General features: G+C 41.1%; 1 pseudogene; it reads right to left on the bottom strand.

Moving 5' to 3' along the window:
• Nucleotides 1–8699: 8699 nt before the first annotated feature.
• LOC132387627 (muscarinic acetylcholine receptor M2-like) lies at nucleotides 8700–10102 on the bottom strand (annotated as a pseudogene).
• Nucleotides 10103–17852: the final 7750 nt, after the last annotated feature.

Below are 17852 nucleotides of genomic sequence, written 5' to 3'. Positions count from 1 at the left end.
TGGCAACACCCTCGTACATCGCGTCGACAGGCGCGCTAAACCAGTTGAGCGTACCCAGGAAACATCAGCCCCTGTAAGATAGGGAGTTGTCTACCCCGGCATGCGAAACCAGTTCCTGGAGTGGACGGATGAGATCAAGTAAAATATAACCAAATTATGTTCTCTGTGCATCTAATTGGATAATTGACTGAAAAGCAGAATTGTGCTGCAATTCAAATAATCAATGTTATTAACGACCTACCTTCGCTTTGCAAACGGTAAGAGAAGATTTTTTTTACAAAGTAATAAAAGACCAAGTGCCTAATAATTAATTAGAATATGTAACTGAAAAATCGTCAATGGAAAATACAGTATAATCTATCCACCTCAACATGTCAGTGCAGATTTGGAACTCACCCATTTCCTTTAGTTGGTTACTAGTTCCTGGATTGATGTTAGCTTTTCCGTTTGCCATCAGATCCATTCCTCCTCGTTGAATTAGGGTTCAATTATATACACCACCATGCTGACGAAGCAGGTTGACTGATAAATCTATCACTAAGCCAAACACGATCACTAGTCAACGGTTGCATCGCTGTATTGAATCTGCATCTCTGAACCAGAACATAGTGTAATTTGCATACTACAGTGCCCAAAATCCATCCTGAAGACTTTGTCTCATTCACGGATTCACAATGTAAGGCTGTCATTTCAAACAATGATACTTCAATGAAATGAGGAGTCAATAGACTTTCTCTGCATGCATATTGAGGGTATTAACGAACACATATGTCAAATGACGTTAATAGAAATCAGAGAGACATCAGAGAGCATGATAATGTTACCAAAAAGATGAGGGCGATACATGTAAGTTTTACGTTCATTTCATTCAATCACAATGAAGAGAAACTAAAGGAAGGCAATGATGTGGAAAGTAAGATGCAACAGGCACCTTACTTTAGTTCTTTTGTCCCATAAAAATTTAATAGTACGATATTGTTAATTATTCACTGGCACTGACCCAAAGGAAAAGCATTTCCACTTTGACACATATTTGAATGAAATAAGCACTCTGCAAATGACCTTGTCTAAGAGCAAGGCAGTAATCATTGAAGAATAAATAAATACATATATTATGGGTGTGCTGATAATTTGTATTGGGAAGTTTATAACCTATAATTCAGCATAGCTTCCAGCGTTCAAAATCAGCTGTAATCAAGCTAGAGAATTTCTAAAAAGCATAACAGTTCAAAAGGTATTTTGTTTTTGATATTCTAAAACAAGACCTGATCAGCAAATTACTGCGGTATTCTTACTTATTCGACCATAAGTCTGAGCTGTAAATCTTAACGCAGGATACTGAGTAAGGATACAGTCAAGTTACTGGACACAAAACAGTTTTCCTCTCAATATTTATTGATGAAGATAAATTAACTGTGTAGTCTTTAAGGTAGATTATTTTTCTGAATCCATTTATTAAAATAATACAACTGTAATATGTTATGTTGAATGTAGCATCTCTTCCTGAGGTTTAGTAAATGGAACTCAAATATATGTAGGAATTAACATTCCATATTAGTTGCAGCATGACAAAGGTACAGTCCCTTCACTGCCAATTGAAAACAATAACTATTTTATCTATGTTTGGAACAGGTGGCAGGCTTCAGAGAGAACATCATTCTTGATACACAGATAACTGATACATTGTTTCCTATTAATGTTCAGGTGGATGAATTGCTTCTGAATATTCCTTCCAGTTATCAAAGCCTTTTAGTGTTCATTCCTTCCTCTCCCTCTTTGAGTTGCTTGCCCCCTTTCTCCAGGCCCTCACCTCATTCTTCATCATGAAAGAGGAACGGCTCTAAATCCCCGTCATAACAGGGAGGAACTGGATTTTGCATAAATAAAAGACACAACACAGGCACACCAATCTCGGTGCACTCGCCCAAGTCTCGGAATTCAAGAAACAAACAAGCCCCTGGGACATCCTATTCACAGCAAGCAGAAATTAAGCAACAGCTTCGAGACTCCTCAGGACCGACTTTCCTTTTCAAAACTGGACAGCTATTTCAAAATATCCTGATGTGCAATGGCACTAAAATCTATCATTCCTTTTGACAGCTGTACCGATACAAAGGTTCATTCTTTTCGTCATTGTGATAAGTGTTTATACAGTGCGGTGATGCATTCCTATTTATCCCAAGACACTTGCATTGATAACACTAAACGTTCTAGCACAGCAGGCTATCTTGAAATTCTCATACATTTTCTGAAAAACCTTGCTTAGTTGAGACTACGCTGAGAGATTTGATTTACTTCTGATTCGTGAACTGGAAATCCACAATGGTATGGTTGTTTCTAATGTTTACACCTGGGAAGTGTACAGGGAATGTTGTGTTAAGCCATTAAGCTTTTGGCTTGAATTCAAGGTTTCTTTAGACACCAGTTTGTCCCAGATATAGTAGGGGGTGGAGCGTGGATTAGCAGGTATTTTTTTTTGTATGCAGAATGAGCAGAGAACATAGAGAGAATTACTTGATGAGAGAGGAAGCTGCGGGAGACAGTGAGGGAAGTTTCTCGGAAGAAGGGCTTTCATACACAAACTATCCAGGAGCAATTCTCTGAAACTCAGTAAGAGAACATTCTTCCAGTCAATCAACCTGCCGCTCAAAACTGTCACCTTCTCCAGCCATAATTAGAAGCTCAAACCAGAAGAGGCCATGCACTGGCTGTCACCTTCCTAAGTGAGAGCCATCAATGCCAGAGAAGCAAGAATGGAATCTGTGAATAGCTTTGTGCAAGCTTCTTCGCTGTGCAGGGTGATCAGACCACAACTCTGCAGATGCCACATTAAAACTCTAGATGCCAATCTGGCATCCACAAACCCCTTGCTTAATAGGATCCGTCTATGGCATATGAAAGGCTGGGAACCCCTGATCTAGTTGTAACTTAACCAAAAGGAATAAACACCCTCTTGGTGACCAGACAGTGCACGGCCAATCAGTGAATTGACACAAATAAATGATGGTGCCTGGAGCTGTCGAGATGGCTGTATTCTATAATGGTCTGCTGCAGTCTGCAGCTGACCCACCACAACTAACCAAAAAGCAGTTATGGGAGTTCAAGGGCTAATGACTACAAGATGTTCTGCAACACAGGAATTCCTGCACACAGAAATGCCACGTGGCTACCAGACAAAATTCTAAAAGAACAAACAACTGCTGATCTACAACATAGATTCGAGTGCCCACACCACCCAGCAGGAGCTCTGCAAAACACGGCAGAAGAAAAGGGGGAAGGTTTAAGGGGAACATGAGGAGAAATGTTTTCACTTAGTGGGTTCAGTGAGAGGGGAACGAGCGGCCAGCACAAGAAGTACATGAAAGCACAGTTTGAACATTAATGAGAAGTTTGAGAAGGGTACATGGATGGTCGAGGTATGCAGTGCTATGGTCCTGGTGCATGACGATGGGATTAGGCAGTTCAAATTGTTCGCACCTCTCCCTAGATGGGCTGAAGTGTCTGTTTCTGTGCTGTACTTGTTGATGATTCTATGGCTGGAATTCTGCAGTGTGCCTCACAAGCTTCCCTCTACAGGGGTTCTGCTTTTGTTAACCAGCTCCATATCAAGCAGCGAGACGCTAAGCAGAAGTTGGGGGTATGGGGTAGGGGTTCAGAATCAGAAAGGGAAGAAGAAGAAAGAGAAACAGAAACAGCATGCTTGGCGAGGTTGAATGCTCATGCATTTCAGGACCAATTCATCCAACTGCAGCAGTAAAACACATCCTAATTCACTATTCTGCAAAAACGTATTTAGCTGCAAAATGAAATACAAGCCAACACAAAATAAATATTCCAAACCGGTTTTATCAATCCAATCTTGGCAAGTGGAATAAGAACACTTTTTCACCCTTAGTGTCTTTACCTAAGTGGATAACGACAGAATAACTCCATTGGTCAGCAGGAGCAGACAGAGGCCAACAACACAAGTTAGTCACCATAACTATATAACTTACTTATCCAAAGATAGGTAAGAAGGTAGAAATCAAAATTGCCATGACAGAAGGTGTCTTAAATAAATAATACAGACGCACTTAAGTGGAGACTGAATAGAGTGTGAGGAAGGAAATGCATTTGTCTGCTGATGGAGACACCTCCCTCTTCCTTATTAGGGAGAGAGAGAACCTGTGGTATGTCAAAGACTGGGTGAAAGTCCAGGTCTTTGGGGTAACTGCAAGTCAGTTTGCTATGGCTTTGCTCACACTTGACTGCTTGGTGCCGATGCCGATGCTTGCTTCTTTTGTCGGTGGGAGAGGGGGGATTATTGCTTGCAACTGCTTATGCACGGCAGGGGGACTTCATGGTTTTGATGTTTAACTTTCATTCATTCTTTGGGGCACTTCTTTGTTTTGGTGGATTTTTGCTAACATAAAGCAGTTCAGGATGTATATTGTATACATTTCTCTGACATTAATTTCGACCTCTGAACCTTCCATTCAGCTGTGCTGAATGTGAGGAACTTTAGTGAAGGAGACTGCAAATGGCTTTGGTGTGCAATTGTGAGTCTCTAAGGCTGTCTCTGAGCTGTACTCTCCTTTCAAGATTGGCATCGTTTCTGATGAGAAGGGCTCCTGATTATCATGTGACGCTTGGATATCCTTTCCCATACAGGACAACTGGCAGAATGACAATGGTGGGATAACGAATGCAGTCTTTACTGACAATGCCACTGCTGCTCCCTCCACATGACAGTCCAGCTACCCCTAGCCATGTGAACGAGATAAGATTGATGTATTGTTACAACATCCTGTCATTACTTTTGAACATTATTCTCCCCACCATACTGGCCATATCCTGAGTTTAGACAGTGCAAATGGGAGCGCCCACATCAACACACGTACACTTGGTTGGAGTTTGCCTCTGCTGTATCAGGATTCGAGATATCATCTGCAAGGCACTGGGTCTTCAACCCAAAATGAAGTTATTCAGCACTTCTGTGAAGCGGTGGATGGCTCTAATCTCTTTGCAAGAGTAATGTAGATTCCTCCATGCTCTTTGACATTGCTCACATGGTTTCAGGAATCAAGAATTTCACTTTTTTAACCTTCTTATCCGCGAAAGTCCTTACATAACTCCTCTTTTCTCGAACCTTTCTGTGATCTACTGAATTATTCGTACATCCCCAGCAGAAGGTACAGGCTGCATGTCCAGAGACACTCCACATGCAAAGGTACACCGCTGAGCCCATCTCTAAATAATGTACTCGATTTCATTACAGACTAAGTGAATCGGTGCCGTCATTTAAATTCCTTTCCATCACCACTTTGCTAGAGTGCGATTCGTGGCCAGCTGAAATGGTCCCCACAACAGTAGCAAAGTTTTGAGGGACACGGGCGAATGCAAAAGATGCATTTTTCTGTTTAACAATTGGTAAAATAGTTATGCATTTGGTAAAACAGGAGACAGTGTGGATTAAGTGAGAAGTAGAATTCGAGAAGGGTTCGGCACTCAGCCGAGGATTAACCATTGACCCAATAGGTTATTCCCACTAACATGAAGCAGCACCACTCTGTGAGGACATGTGATGCAATGTCACAGCCATTCTAACTACTGCTCCCTGTCTAATATCCCGGATAGAATGTGAGGGAATGAATTATTCTGCTTTCGACAAGACTAACTGAATACTTTGTCTATCATTGTTGAATTGCGTGCAACCTTTGAACAATAGATTCAAGACTTAATATATGTTCAACTGGACTACTGAGTGTATGGACGCTAGTTATGAACCTGGTTGACAGACAGTGAACAATGGCACGATGGTTAATGCGACAGTGGTGCACAAAGGATATCTGACGCAAACACGTGGAAATCTGCAGATGTTGGAAATTGAAGTAACACATAAAAAATGCCGGTGGAACGCAGCTGACTAGGCAGCATCAATACGGAGAGGCATAGTCGGCGTTTCGGGACGAGATCCTTCGTCAGGGCTAACTGAAAGAGGGGATAGTGAGAGATTTGAAAGAGGGAGTGGGAGGAGAGTTCCGACATGATAGGAGAAGAAAGGATGGGGAGGTGATAAAGCTCAGAGCTGGAAAGTTGATTGGCAAAAGGGATACCAGGCTCTAGAAGGGAGAGGCTCGTGGGACGGGAGGCTGGGAAGAAAGAAAGGGGGAGTGGAGCTCCCGAGGAAGATGGAGAGCAGGCAGGGAATATTGTTTGAGGGACAACGAGAAAGAAAGGAGAGAAAGTAAAAGGGGGGAACAAATGAATAAACAAACAAATAAATGAATAGATAGATAGATGGATAGATAGATAATTAAGTAGATAGATAGATTAACGAATGAATGAATGAATAAGGGATGGGGTAAAAAGGGAATGAGGGGCATTAACGATGTAAGAGAAGTCAATCTTCATGACATCAAGTTGGAGACTACCCTGATGGAAAATAAGGTGTTGTTCCTCCAACCTGAGTGTGGCCTCATCTTGACAGTAGAGGATGGCGTGGATAGACATATCAGAATGGGAATGGGAAGTGGAAATAAATGTATGGCCACTGCGAGATCTTACTTCCTTTGGCGGACAGAGCGTTGGTGTTCAGTGAAACGGTCTCCCAGTCTGCGTCATTTCTCACTAATGTATAAAAGGCCACACTGGAAGCATCCCACCATCAAGCACATCTCCACCCCCCCCCCCCCCACCCAGTTTCTGTTTTCTGCAGAGATCCCTCCCTACGCGACTCCCTTGTCCATTCATGCCACCCGTCCCTTCCCACCGATCTCCCTCCAGGCACTTATCCTTTTAAGCAGAACAAGTGCTACACGTGCCCTTACACCTCCTCCATCGCCATCATTCAGGGCCCCAGACGTCCTTCCAGGTGAGGCGACACTTCATCTGTGAGTCGACTGGTGTGACATACTGCGTCCGGTGCTCGCAATGTGGCCGCTGCATGTTCTCGACCTGTCCATGAGCCTCATCCCGTAGTTTGCCTCGCCCAGCCGAGGGGTACTTCGCCCAGATCGGTGGTAGAGGTCCCTCGTCCCTTGTCCTGTCCATGTGCCTCGTCCTGTCCTTATACCTCGCGCAGCCCAGGGCTACCTCCCCCAGCCCGGTGCTGGAGTTCCCCCGTCCTGTCCTGGAGTCTCATGTCCAGTCCGTTAACCACGCCACGACCTGAGGCCGCGTCTTGTCCTCGCCTAGATCCGGGGTCCAAGCCCGAGACAAGACCCAGGTTTCGTTTCCCTGTCGAGTCTCCGGCTGGGAGTCCTAACCAAGGCTACAAGTTCATAGTTCCACGTCCGGGTTCCTTGTCCCTAGTCCAAGTCCTAGGCTCCGAATCCTAGTCACGTCTAAGCCCTGTGTCAATATCAAGTGTCATTTATTCCTGACTTTCCTTGCTTCCTTGACACACCTAGCCCTGTTCCTAGTCCCTCAGTGGCTGTGCCTTGCATTTGGGTCCGCCACCAACGCCCCCCTTATACAAGTGTTTAAGTTTCGAAGCAACCGATTAGAACTACAAACTAAAAGGTAATGAAGTATGAATCCATTAGAAACACAAAATTATTAGACGGACAAAAAACAATTTTTGATACTGAGTAATATTATAAAAATGAACATTACCCCTTAAATGTGCCTATGCTGAAGTTTATAATTCAGGCAAATGGTTAATTGCCATTGGTTAATTGGGGCAGCCGCTTATTTCGGACAATACTTAATAAAAAAAAAATGAAAAAAAAAATGGAATTTATTTGGAAAACTACGCCACTTAATTGTGAAAGGAATCTGTTGCCAAACAGGTTCTAACTAGTGTGAGTCACATGCATGCTATGTAACCATTATACACTACGCTTTAATTAAAACAACCGTTGTAAATGCCATCACTTGTGTGCTCGTTTTCAAAAAGAAGTGATTTTTGTCATTGATCGCAGGCAAGTGATAAACAGTAAGACAAACTGGAACTGTTTTACTCATTGCGGTTTCAAGCATGCAGGCTTGCGGATGCCAGAAACGGTTGGGGTGAAATGAAACAATTTCAATACTTCATCTAGTTAGGTACTATGATTAATTTAAAGGTATCAGCAATCATCTTGAATGTTCCAATTGAAATGAGGATTTGGAGGTTCCAATCATCGCCAGCACTGTTTGAAAGCTGTCCACTCTCCGCACTTGGTGTCTCTGATGATTTTGTTTATATACAGTCAATCAAAAGAACATGTCAGTGTACGCTTATTAAATTAAAGCATAATAATTAGAAAATAATACAGTTTTATGTACTGTAGTGATTTTGGTTGTGTTCTAATTAATTCTGTACTTCCTTTAAATACATAGTTTGTTACTTAATTAAATGGTAGCTTGTCATTTTTTTATACCCTGTTAAATATTTCCAGGAAACATCGGCTCATTGGGGCAATCACTTAATCAGGCCAGAATGTCCAATTCCCAGTATCCCCCGATTAACTGAAATGCACTATATTTGAAATTTGGGCAGATTCATTTCCGATTTCAAACAGAAACATTATAATAATCAGCACACTTTTCATATAAACAAAGATTAGAAATTCATTGTCCATAACTGAAGTATGCTTTCACCATATCAAAGATAATATCTATTTCAGCCATTACTGGCGAGTTGAACATTTTACTTTCATACATTTATGATAAACATTATGAGATTCATCTGTAACATGTATAAAATGTTCATGGAGACGATCTTTTTGTTGAATTTATCTTATTGCACCAATGTTTTTATATTGACAGAAGAGAAGATGTTTCAAGGTTTTCTTGAAGGTAGCATTGCATAGTGCATAGGAGGCTGGGTTCAGAGTACTGTTGATGTAACAGAGCCAGTATCCAATAGACCATACTGTGTTAGGGACACAGACTGAACATAACGTGTTAATGAGTACCATGACATTGTATGGGGTACAGGTGATGATAAATGCCTGCAAGACGGTCAAGACGGTCCTGGTCACCTTATTCTCCCGGGTTGCAGCTCCCTTCTTTTTCTCAGCAGGGGTCTTTGCCATCTTGTGGGCTGCGCGAGCTCTCTGTCTTTACCATTCTTGCTGCTGTTTTCTGACACCATTTCAATTGTGGTAGCACAGTAGTCACTCTTTTGGGATTTCGTGACAACCTTTATGCTGGAGAGCTTGGAGCTGCCATTGCTCAAATGCCTTTGCTCACTGGAGATGTTTGAGCTCTCATCAATCGTTCTTTCCTCCGTCTGGATGGAAGGGACGACACTGAGGAAAGTCGAGTCATTTGAGACCCCCTTTTCCTCTCCTTGGCCACAATAATCCGTCATTACTTCACCAGCTGCCTTGCCGTTCTGTGTTTTGACATTCCGCATCTCATCAGGTACACTTGAAATGTTGTTATTATTCGATTTCATTCTTTTGCCTCGCACTAGCCTGAGAGAAATGGTACCTTTGTTTGACTCTGGCTCTTTCTTATCCTTCTTGACCGGACTCTTGCTAGCACGGGATATGTGCACATACAGAATCGTCATGGTAATAACTGGTAGATAGAAGGCTGCTATTCCAGTACCAAAAGTGACAACTGGATTTGAGAAGAACTGTATATGACACTCACCTACTTTAACTGTCCGTCCACCTACAATGAACTGCCAGAAGAGAATGGCAGGAGCCCACAGGATAAATGACAGCACCCAAGCAGCTGCAATCATCATCCGTGCCATCTTGGTGGTTCTCTTCACAGGGTAGCTGAGAGGCTTTGTCACACAGGAATATCGGTCAAAGCTGATGATAAGAAGGTTCATGACAGATGCATAACTAACAACATAATCTAGAGCCAGCCATAAATCACACACCACTGGGCCCATAGGCCAGTAGCCATAGACGATGTAAATGGTGTAAAGGTTCATGGAGAACACACCAATAATCAAATCGGCACAGGCTAAGCTGAAAATGAAATAGTTGTTAATTGTTTGTAACTGTCTGTTTACTTTGATAGAAAGCATAACCAGAATGTTTCCGATAATGGTCACCAGACTCAAAGATAATGTTACAATCACAATGAAGATTACTTCAACAGTTTTGTAAGCGCTCCCTCTTTCAATGTATGTTAGGTTGCTGAGAGATGAATTTGTCTGTGTTAAGTTAGCCATCCTTTCCCTCTGAGTTAGCATTGAAGTGGCCTGAACGTAGAAAATAGTAGAAAAAGGAGAAAATATTAGCAAACAAGCAATTAAGGATTTCTAATTGAAGCCTCACCAGGAAGAACACAGAAGACCATCCGTTGTTAAAAAAAAGATTATTTCTGAGGGATTAATTTTTAAACAGAAATCACAGAGATCACGTTTTGTACGTACAACATTACGTACGTAATTATGAATTAATAGTTAATAGCTAAATACTATTACCTAACTGAATGAAGATGTTGATACCCGACAATGCAAACATGATTTCATTGGATTGGTCCACCTTTATGCACTTAAAATGTTGGGAAACCCCTGACCCTTTTGTTCCCTTATGTGCACGTGCTTCAAAACGAAAAACTATATGAACAAGAGAAATCCCAGAAATGACGCAAGAAAAACATGCACAGGATCATTCCTCTCCTACAGGAGGAACAAACACCCAATCGAATAAACTTGCAGTCAGAAGTAGAAATGAAGCAAAGTCCTTGAAGGAGAGAAGAATCTTGGATTGAGTTACGTCAGATCAACAGCATGTGTTTCAAAACAGACTGCTAGAGATCCGTGTTAATGGTGGTTAAACACTGTTGATTTCCTCTAGTTAGGAAACCCATGAGAACGTTAAACAATGATGGTCTAATTTTCTTGAAACTAATAGCCTAAGAGGGGAGGTTATGACTTGTACAAAAGGATAGTTGACACCTGAAGCCAAGGGGCACCAATATCCTGTGGACATGTTTGCTGGGTCTGTGGGGGATGGTTTAAACTAATTAGGCAGGGAGGAAGGAAGCAGGAATTATAGATCTGAAGACGGGGTAGATGATATGCAAGTAGATGCAGAGTGTATTGAGACTGTGAGGAAGGGCAGGCAGATGATAGGGCAAAATTGCAGCCACTGGGATGAGTTGAAGTCTAACATGGTGGCAAAATCGTAGACGGTATGGAATATATGTCTGAAGGTATCACATCTGAAGGCACACTGTAGAGTTTATGGAATAAGGTAGAGATTACAGTTATGACATTATGGGCATCACTGAATCGTGAATGAAAGAAATTCATGTTTGGGAGATTAACGTCAAAAATGCATTGTAAGGAAAGGACATACAGGTAGGCAGAGAGACTGGAGTGGCTTTGTTAGTAAAAAAATGAAATCAGATCCTTTGAAATAGGACACATTGGATTGGAAGATGGAGTCTCCTTGTGGGTAGAGTTAAGAAACTGCAAGGGGAACGAACCCTGATGGGAGTTATATCCAGCACTTTGAACAGTGGCCTAGATGTGGGGTACAAATTACAACAGCAGACAGAAGAGGCATATAAAAATGGAAATGTTACAATAGTCATGGGCTATTTCAATATGCAGGTAGATTGAGAAATTCAGGTTGGGGCCGAACTCCAAGAGATGGAATTTGTAGAAAGCGTTCAAGCTGGGTTTCTGGAACCTGTTGTGGTTGAGGACACAAGGTGAAAAGCAATTCTGGATTGAGTGTTGTGCTGTCAACCAGATTTCATTAGGAAGTTTTAGGTAAAGGAGACAGGTATCGTAATATGATAAATTAAAACTGCAGATTGGGAGGGAGAAAATAAAGTCGGATATATTAGTATTTCAGTGGAAAAAAACGAATACTGTAACAGAAGCATGAGAGAGGAGCTGGACAAGTTTAATTGGAAGAGGACAGTACCAGGGATTAGAGCAGAACAGCAATGGCCGGTGTATCTGGGAGCAATTCAGAAGGCGAAGGATAGATTCATCCCCAAGTATTCTGAAGTTAACTGTGGCTGACAACCGAAGTCAAAGACGGCATAGAGTGAAATGATAACATAATATACAGCAAAAATTGTGGGAATTTGGAGGATTGCGAAGTTATTAAAATCTAACAATACGCAACTAAAAGTCAGAATGAATGAATTGATGAAATATGAACATAAGTTAGCCAATAATGTGCTGATGCCAAAACTATTTTTTCAGAAATATAAAAAGTAAAGGAGAGACGAGAGTGGACATCGGACCACTGGAAAATTCCGCTGGAGAGGTAGTAATGCGGGAAAAGAAATGGCAGACAAACTTAATACGTATTTTCTGTCTGTTTGCACTGTAGAAGACACTAGCAGTATGCCAAAAATCCAAAAATATTGGGAGCATAATTGAGTGTTGTTGTTATTACTAAGGAGAAGGTGCTTTGGAAGTTGAAATGTTGAATGTTAGATAAGTCACCAGGACCGGATGGACTACACTCTCAGGTTCTGAAAAAGGTAGCAGAGGAGGCTGTAGAGGTATGAGTCATGATCTTTTAATAATCATTAGGTTCTACAATGGCTCTGGAAGATTGCAAAAATGCAAATGTCACTCCACACTTTAAAGCAAAAGAAAGAGAATTATTAGCCAATCATCCTGACTTCAGTAGTTGGAGGTGCTGGAATTCTTATTAAGGATGAGGTTTTGGTGTAGTTGGAGGCACATGATAAAGCAGGCAAAATCAGAGTGGTTTCCTTCAGAGGAAATCATGCTTAACCAATCTGTTGGAATTCTTTGAGGAAATCACAAGCAGGATAGACAACAGAAAATCTGTGGATGTTGATTACTAGGAGTTTCAGAAGGGCTTTGACAAGGTGCCGCACATGAGTCTGCTTAGAAAATTAACAGCCCACGGCACTAGAGGAAAGATACTAGCATAGATAGAAGGTTGGCTAACTGGCAGAAGAGAAGGAGTGAGAATAAGGGGACTTTTCTGGTTTGCTGCAGTCAATTAGCAGTGTTCCACAGAGGTCTTTGTCGGAGTCGATACTTTTCACGTTATACGTCAATGATATGGCTGACTGAATTGATGGCTTTATGCCAAGTTTCAGTATTACACAAAAAGAGTTGGAGGGGCAGGTAGCGTTCAGGAAGATAAAATCTGTCGAAGGCTTAGACAGACTGGGAACATGAGAAGATGGAATATAGTGTACGGAAGTGTATAAATAGTCATGCACTTTGGTAGAAGGATTAAAGGCATAGACTATTTTCTAAATGGAGAGAAAATTGAACAATCAGAGGTGCAAAGGAAGTTGGGACTCCTTGTTCAGGGTTATCTAATGGTTAACCTGGGGGCTGAGTCAGTGGTCGCTTTCATTTCAAGAGAACTATAATATAAGAGCAAGGATGTAATCCTGGGGCATTATAACCATTGGTCAGACCACACTTGGAGCACTGTGAGCAGATTTGGGCCCCTTATCTAAGAAAAGATGTGCTGGCATTGGAGAGGGTCTATAGAGATCCATGGGAATAAATGTTTATCAATGAGGAGAATTTGATGGTGCTGGGCCTGTACTCAATTTAGTTCAGAAGAATGAAGGGGGATCTCATTGAAAACTATCGAATATTGAACAGCTAGAGAGAGATTGGGAGAGGATGTTTCTTATACTGAGGGAGACTAATTTTAATTAGTTTCCGGTATGCTCAGTTATTTGCTGCATGAAACATTTTTTCTCAGTTTTCGTTACACCTCTGACAGATTTGTGAAGTGTATACAATTATTTTACATCAGCAAAATCACAAAATGCTGGATGAACTCAGCAGAGATTTACCAGAACATCGTGTGTGTTGCTTTAAATTTACAGCATCTGCAGATGTTTTCGTATTTTTTCTACATCAGCAACGTGTTCATTTGTCCGTTGCTAACACGACGTTGATCTGTCTATTATATCTCTGTTCGTATCTGTGTTTCGCTTGCGCGCGCGCGAGCATTTGTGTGTGTGTGTGTGTGTGTGTGTACATGTTTGTGTTTGGCCAGGAAGGTGTTGAAGCATTGAAAGGCAGTTCAAAATGGGAAACTGCAGGGGCAGAAGTTCGTTGTCGGTTGGGCGGTGTCGGTGCACCTCGTTTACAGATGTACAATTAGTCAGCAAATCCCTAAAATCTGTAAATGTGACTGGTCTGTGATGAAGACAGTCTTTGTCATTAGAGCTGCCGCATTATTTCCTCCAGATGAATCACTGCTTATATAACGCCCAAGCATTTTTGGTGCAGTTGTCTTCGATCGGCGGAATACTTACATCAGAGACAATAATTTTGAATAAAAATGTTTGTTCAAGAAGCTGTAACTAAGAAAGTTAGTCAGGGATGCAACCATATCTCAGGAGACCGATACTTTGTATAAACCAGGGCCGTTTTGACGAAATCAGCTCAAAGTGTCTGCCCGAGCTGTGGAGTCGGGAGTAACAGAATTCATACATTTTCACTGAAATGGATTGTTCTCTCATCTGGCAGACAGAGGAAATCTACTGTCCTTTTATTTCAGCATTTGGAATTCCCGGTAGGCCGCAGTGTCTCCTGCCGTTGATGGGAATTGAATTTTAATTATAATATTGTGATCGTTTCTGTCGCTGGTTTTCACTGTCACCTGTCCAGTCCTGGTGTTCTGCATTTCAGGAATGGAATGGAAACACCGGGGATGTGTATTATGGCATCCGGATCGAAAACAAACTGCTGCAAGAATTTAGCGAATCGGCCAACATCTGTGGAACTGAACGGGTTAGATAGCGTTCTTCCTGGTGTTTGTATTCAATAATTTGATGTTCTGGTTTCCGTGCTTTGGTCTTGTAGCAGCTGCCCTGTATTTGGGAATACTGGGTTTGCACAGCCCGTTGACACTAAACGAATTGATTGCCTGCAGTTGCACTTGAACGGTTGTCTGAGCTAGGTGCAACAATAAAACTACCTTTTGGTAGTAACAATTTAGCAAATATGAGGAGTTCTTTTTCTCAACTTGCTGTTCTCTCTCTCTCATCCAGCGAACTTGATGGCGATTGTGATCCTGTCCCGAGGAAGGTGCGGTCTCTCCAAATGTGTCACTCGCTACCTGGTGGGAATGACAGTGGCCGATCTCCTGGTCGTTATCTCAGATCCGCTGCTGGGGTGGACTGCATCGTTTTATTTTCCCCGATCATTCCTTTTCATGACTCCTGTGTGCAGTCTCGGTGGATGGCTGGTATTTGCAAGCACTGCCACTTCTGTCTGGCTGACTGTCGCTTTTACCGTCGATAGATTTGTGGCTATTTGCTGTGTTACGTATTCAGGCAACAATAAATATATGAGTTCGACAAGGGTTTCTTATAACAAACAACACGTTTATTAAACACAGAAAACAAACCCCCCAAAAGTAAACAAACACTACCGTAACCGGAAACAGCTGCTGAGCGGCTGTTCAAACAGTTCGTAAAGTGATATTCCAAAACAGTTCTTAAAGTGATATTGCCAAAAGTTCGATATGCTCACAGTCCATTTAAAAGGAGAGACTTTACAGGACGATTTAAGTTCTCTTTCACGTCGCTTGCTTCGATCCCCGACGTCGAAATTCCCACGAAGAATTTACGAAACAGAACGGCTTAAAGGCACTGACCTTTCCTTCTCCACTACCTTCAATCCTTTCTAGGTAAACCTAGGGATTAACACGAAGATAGTCAACGAAATCCTTCCAAATAAGGATCAAACAAAGGTCGCCCCCGTTTCACCGTAGAAAGCGATTCTCCTCGATCTTTAACTTCCAACCTTGAATCTTCACTCTCCTTTAATTCTCAAACTAACAGAATCATAAAGAACCTGTTGGCATTAACCTTTTAAACTTTAGGCATTAAATAAAAACTTCATCCTTCAACTAAACTGCGTCATCACTTCAAACACGCAGTGGCATGAAGTCAACTTGGCAAATCCAGCCACGAACTGCCCCTCCTCACAGGGTGGGGTCTACCTTTTATAACCTGTAAAAAAACCCATCACATGATCTCTACTGGCGGGAAAATGACGTCATTCCACCATCACAAGACCATCACCTCAAGTCCAGTACAGCTTCAACCCCAGTCACATGACAAGGGCACCACTGTCATGTGTCACGAGTACGTAACACCTCCCTCCAAAAAAAAACATTTTTGGTCTGACAAGAACAAAAATTTTTAACAATTGCTTACAAGAAAAACAAAGGTATAAATTTTATAACATATACAATCCACAACACCATCATATAACAGCTTATAACTCACAATACAGTAGGAGTGTTACAATTGAAAAAAAAACCACTCCATAAAAAAAAATTACAATGTACATTCAACATCGAGATAGACAATCAGCAACCACATTATCTTTACCTTTAATATGAGTTATCACAATATTGTACTCTTGTAACATCAAACTCCAATTTAATAACCTTCTGTTTTTGTTTTTCATCTTACTCAGAAAAACTAACGGATTATGATCAGTGTAAACAATAAGTGGTTTCTGAGTTGTACTAACATATACCTCAAAATATTCCAAAGCTAAAACAAGAGATAACAATTCTTTCTCTATTGTCTCTGCTCTAACTGTTAATGTACTAATTTTTTATCAATATTTTCCAGAATGGTTGAATTTGGTAACCTAACAGAAACAATGTTGGATTTAGAATGAAAGTCAGATGAATCATCTATCACGTTCCTAGTTAAATCAAACTCATTCTCACTAACCACAACAGTCACAGTATCAGATTGTTTCTCAAAATATGGTTTCAACATATTTATATGGCAAAGTTGTGTTGACCTTCTACGATCTGGAGTTTTTACCACGTAATCCACATCATTAATTTTAGACACAATTTCATAAGGACCATGAAATCTAGCTTGTAAAGGATTTGTCTGCACTGGGAAAAGAACCAACACCTTATCTCCAGGCTTAAACATCCTCATCCTAGCGTCTTTATCATACCAAGTCTTCATTTTCTCCTGAGCCAACTTTAAATTTTCCTTAGCTAAGCTACAAGCTTTATGTAACCTGTCCTTAAATTTCAACACATAGTCCAACAAATTAGTATGTACTTCCTTATTAATCCACTGTTCTTTCAACAAAGCTAAAGGTCCTCTAACTCTATGCCCAAACACAAGTTCAAATGGACTAAAACCTAAAGATTCCTGTACCGATTCCCTTACTGCAAATAAAAGTAAGTTTATACCCTCATTCCAGTCACTTTCATTTTCCACACAAAATGTCCTAATCATATTCTTGAGGGTAGAATGAAACCTCTCCAAGGCACCCTGCGATTCTGGATGGTATGCAGACGAAGTGATTTGCTTAGCTCCCAATTTATAAACTATCTGTTGAAACAATCCAGACATAAAATTACTGCCTTGATCAGTTTGTATCTCCTTAGGTAATCCAAAATAAGTAAAAAAAATTTATAAGGGCCTTTGTCACAGTCTTAGCTTTTATATTCCTAAGTGGTACTGCCTCTGGAAACCTAGAAGTAGTACACATGATAGTCAACAAATACTGATAACCAGTTTTTGTCTTTGGTAATGGACCAACACAATCTACAATAACTTTAGAAAATGGTTCACCAAATGCTGGGATAGGTTGTAATGGAGCTACTGGTGTAACCTGATTTGGTTTACCCACAATTTGACAAGTATGGCACGTTTTACAAAACATCGCCACATCTTTTCTTAGACCAGGCCAGTAAAAATGTTTTAAAATCTTGTCCACAGTTTTCCTTACCCCTTGATGTCCACCTAAAGGCACACTATGAGCTAAAGTCAAAATCTCATTTCGATAAGCTTTTGGAACAACTACTTGGTAAACAACATTCCAATCCTCACTTGCAGGAATTGTAGGCGATCTCCACTTCCTCATCAACACTCCTTTTTCCAAGTAATATCCTACTGGCACCTTATCAATCTCACTATCTAGTAAAACCTGCTCTTTTAATTTTATAATC

This window comes from Hypanus sabinus, unplaced genomic scaffold, assembly GCF_030144855.1.
Source record: "Hypanus sabinus isolate sHypSab1 unplaced genomic scaffold, sHypSab1.hap1 scaffold_205, whole genome shotgun sequence".
In the NCBI taxonomy this organism is placed as follows: Eukaryota; Metazoa; Chordata; class Chondrichthyes; order Myliobatiformes; family Dasyatidae; genus Hypanus; species Hypanus sabinus.
Note: the sequence above shows the minus strand (reverse complement) of the source record. Positions and strands in the feature narration are given on the sequence as shown.